The sequence below is a fragment of the Symphalangus syndactylus genome, chromosome 24 (genome assembly GCF_028878055.3).
Source record: "Symphalangus syndactylus isolate Jambi chromosome 24, NHGRI_mSymSyn1-v2.1_pri, whole genome shotgun sequence".
In the NCBI taxonomy this organism is placed as follows: Eukaryota; Metazoa; Chordata; class Mammalia; order Primates; family Hylobatidae; genus Symphalangus; species Symphalangus syndactylus.
The window spans coordinates 28623948-28628051 of NC_072446.2; the positions used below are offsets into that span (position 1 = coordinate 28623948).

The window sequence follows — 4104 nt, forward strand, 5'->3', positions numbered from 1 at the left end:
CTAGGAATCTTCCTCCAGGCACGTTTTTATTTGCCTTCCAGGACACCACACGTTCCTGGTTTCCTCCTACCTCCCAGTTCACTTCTTTTTGGTGTCTTTTGCTGGTTCTTTCTCTTCTCTCAGATCTCTTGTTTTGTTTCGTTTTGTTTTGAGATAGAGTCTCACTCTGTCATCCAGGCTGGAATGCAGTGGTGCAATCTTGGCTCACTGCAACCTCTGCCTCCCCAACCCCCAGGTTCAAGTGATTCTCCTGCCTCAGCCTGGGTGGCATGCGCCGCCATGCCCAGCTAAGCTTTATGTTGTATTCTTAGTAGAGACAGGGGTTTCCTCATGTTGGCCAGGCCGGTCTCGAACTCCTGACTTCAGGTGATCCACCTGCCTCCGCCTCCCAAAGTGCTGGGATTACAGGTGTGAGCCACCGCACCAGGCCTCTTCTCCCAGACCTCTTAACATTGGGCTCCGGAGCTCAGACTTGTAATCCTCAAAGATTCTACTGAATAAACCAGCAATTCAGAGATAAATATCTTTTTTTTTTTTTTTGGAAATGGGGTCTCGCTCTGTCGTCAGCTGGAGTGCAGTGGTGTGATCTCAGCCCACTGCAACCTCCAATTTCCTGGTTCAAGCAATTCTCCTGCCTCAGCCTCCCGAGTAGCTGGGATTACAGGCATGCACCATCACACCCAGCTAATTTTTGTATTTTTCGTAGAGACGGGGTTTCACCATGTTGGCCAGGATGGTCTCGATCTCCTGACCTCGTGATCCACCCACCTCGGTCTCCGAAAGTGTTCCAATTACAAGCGTGAGCCACCGCACCCATCCCAGAGATAAATATCCTTGTGCAAATGATTCTTCCATTTTTCTCCTTAGGATTCCTCACAGGTGGAAACAATGAGCAAAAAAGCCACGGAGGATTCAGTTCCTTTTCAGGTCCAGTTGCCTGGATTACTGCAGAGTTGGCATGGCATAGCTCAGAGAGATTTGGGAGACTGGGATAAAAAAGCCTCTGTCTAGGCCAGGTACGGTGGTTCAAACCTGTAATCCCAGCACTTTGGGAGGCCAAGGTGAGCAGATCACTTAAGGTCAGGAGTTCAAGACCAGCCTGGCCAACATGGTGAAACCCCATCTCTACTAAAAATAAAAAAATTAGCCAGGTGTGGTGGCGCACACCTGTAATCCCAGCTACTCCGGAGGCTGAGATGGAAGAATTGCTTGAACCCAGGAGGTGGAGGTTGCAGTGAACTGAGATTGCACCACTGCACTCCAGCCTGGGCAACATTGTAAGACACTGTCTCAAAAAATAAATTAAAATAAAATTAAAAGGCCGGGTGCGGTGGCTCACGCCTGTAATCCCAGCACTTTAGGAGGCCGAGGCAGGTGGATCATGAGGTCAAGAGATTGAGACCATCCTGTTCAACATGGTGAAACCCTGTCTCTACTAAAAATACAAAAATTAGCTGGGCGTGATGGCACATGCCTGTAGTCCCAGCTACTCGGGAGGCTGAGGCAGGAGAATCGCTTGAACCCAGGAGGCAGAAGTTGCTGTGAGTCGAGATCATGCCACTGTACTCCAGCCTGGCAACAGAGCGAGACTCCGTCTCTAAAAAGAAAAAAAAAAAAGCATCAGAGACATTGCCTTAATATGATGGCAATTATTCAGGAGAAAGGTGAAAGTGCCTTAGGATAGAGAGGTTGCCATGAGTATGATGAGAACTTTCTGGATTCCGGATGTTTTTCAAGGGGAGAGTCAGTGGAATTTGCTTAAGAATAGGATGTAGGGTGTGAGAGAAAGGGAACGTTTAAGGATATATTCAAAATGCCCGAGAAATCACAAGAATTTAATTGTCATTAAATAAGTTGCCATTGAGGTTGAGACTGGAGCAGGTTTGGGGGGAATCAGAAGTTCAGTTGGGACCAGCAACACTGGAGATGTTTATTCCCATCCAAGCGGAGAGATCAGGCAGGTAGCTGGATATATGGGTCTAGGGGCCTGGGGAGTAGCCCAGAGCAGCAATACAAATTTAGGATTAAAAAAGATAATAAGTAAAGTGTTTAGCCCTTTGGAAATCTTAGAAAGGAGACAGACGAGTCTATGCTGGGTACTTGCCTAGGCTCCTCCCTGCTAACAAATGTGCTCTAACATTATCAGTGTACACAATTTAAACTGACGCCTCTGCAAAATCACACTTTTTTTTTTTTTTTTTTTACCATGTCAAAGTCCTTCCAGGCCTCTCACAGATGAGTTTGAATAACAGTATGCATCAGGGGGCCAGGTATGGTGGCTTACCTCTGTAATCCCAGCAGTTTGGGAGGCCGAGGCAGGAGGATGAGTTGAGGACAGTTTGAGGCCAGCCTGGGCAACATAGCAAAACCCACTGTATTAGTTCGTTTTCACGCTTGTGATGAAGACATACCCGAAACTGGGAAGAAAAAGAGGTTTAATTGGACTTACCATTCCACATGGCTGGGGAGACCTCAGAATCATGGAGGGAGGCTAAAGGCACTTCTTACGTAGTGGCAGCAAGAGAAAGCTGAGGAAGAAGCAAAAGTGGAAACCCCTGATAAACCCATCAGATCTCGTGAGACTTATTCACTATCACGAGAATAGCAGGGGAAAGACCAGCCCCCATGATTCAATTACCTCCTCCTGGGTCCCTCCCACAACACATAGGAATTCTGGGAGATACAATTCAAGTTGAGATTTGGGCAGGGACACGGCCAAACCATATTACCCAGTCTCCACAAAAAAATGTTTAAAAAATTAGTTTGGCATGGTGGCACATGCTTGTAGATCTAGCTACTTGGGAGGCTGATACAGGAGGATCACTTGAGCCCTGGAGGTCAAGGCTGGCTGCAGTGAGCTGCGATTGCACCATTGCACTCTAGCCTGGGCAACAGAGTGAGGCCCTGTCTCTAAAAAAAATAAATAAATAATAACAAAAAAATTTAAAGATAAAAGTATGCATTAGGAAGACCTGAAGAACTTTCTCCAAATACTCCATTCCTGAGTCATGCCCTTACAAATTCCAGCTCAACAGACTCCATTCTCTATTTTGTAAAAGCTTCCCCCAGGGGTTTTCATGAACACCCCTGGGATCACTCATTGGTCAGAACCTTGAATGCTAAACTCATAATGACAAGAATATGGTAAAAGAAATAAAAAAATATGGAAACAATCTAAATACCCAAATACTAAGGGTGGGTGTTCTTGTCTTCATTTTATAAATGAGGAATCTGCAGCTCAGAGGTGAATCCACTTTCCTAAAATGATATAGCTGGTGAATGGCAGCCAGGATGTGACTGACCCAAGTTTTAGGGCCAGATGTGTGTTCTTGTCACCACCTCCTGCTGCCTTCTGCCGCAGGGTCACTCGTAATCCCACTGAGAAGGCGGGAGGCTATTGTGATGGTTTGAGTGGCAGATGCATGCTAGGAGTAAGTCTTCCTGCCCTTTTAGCCAACTTGTCAGCCTGAAAGAGGTAAAGATTTGGTCAGTGAATCTCAAATCCTAGTAAAATCAGAATTCCCGGGAGGGGGGGTTCTTGTGCCTCAACCCCATAAGTTATGCTTCGTTAGGTCTGAGTGAGAAACACAGCCTTAAATGCAAAGTGCTAGCTGCCCCCAGTACTCAGTCATTCCGCATTTCTTTCTCCCACTTCCATCTGGATGCCTGGCATCAGATCATGAACCTCCCCCACCTCAGCACTGGCCCTGGGGGTCCTGGCAGGAGAGGGTTAAAGTCCTGAGAACTAGGGGCTCTTCTCTCATGAGATTGGAATGTGGTGGAGGGGAGTGAGCTGAGGGACGCTGGTGGTCCAGCACTGAGCCTGGCCATTGTTACAGAACAATTGCCCCCCAGGAACAGAACAGCAGACGCTAATTATGAGACACTTGTGTCCTCCATGTAATTATGAGATCTGTGTGACCATTAGCATAAGAAACTAGCTCGCTGGCTTGTTTTGGTTATAACTTTCCCCAAACCGCTGTACTCAGGAATCTGAAGAAGTAAAACGATGAACTCAGGGCTTCATAAAAGACTCAGCTCAGAGATTGTCAAGTTTAGGTCACATGAGAATCACCCGGATGCTTGAAAAACATGCAGATTCTC

The 4104-nt window shown here is 46.7% G+C and overlaps 1 long non-coding RNA gene across 1 annotated transcript; it reads right to left on the minus strand.

Moving 5' to 3' along the window:
• Positions 1–3021: 3021 nt before the first annotated feature.
• Positions 3022–3774, minus strand: LOC129474774 (uncharacterized). Its single transcript, XR_008654632.2, has 2 exons — positions 3695–3774; positions 3022–3466 (listed from the first exon to the last, which is right to left on the minus strand). It is a non-coding gene; the product is annotated as an uncharacterized lncRNA (long non-coding RNA).
• Positions 3775–4104: the final 330 nt, after the last annotated feature.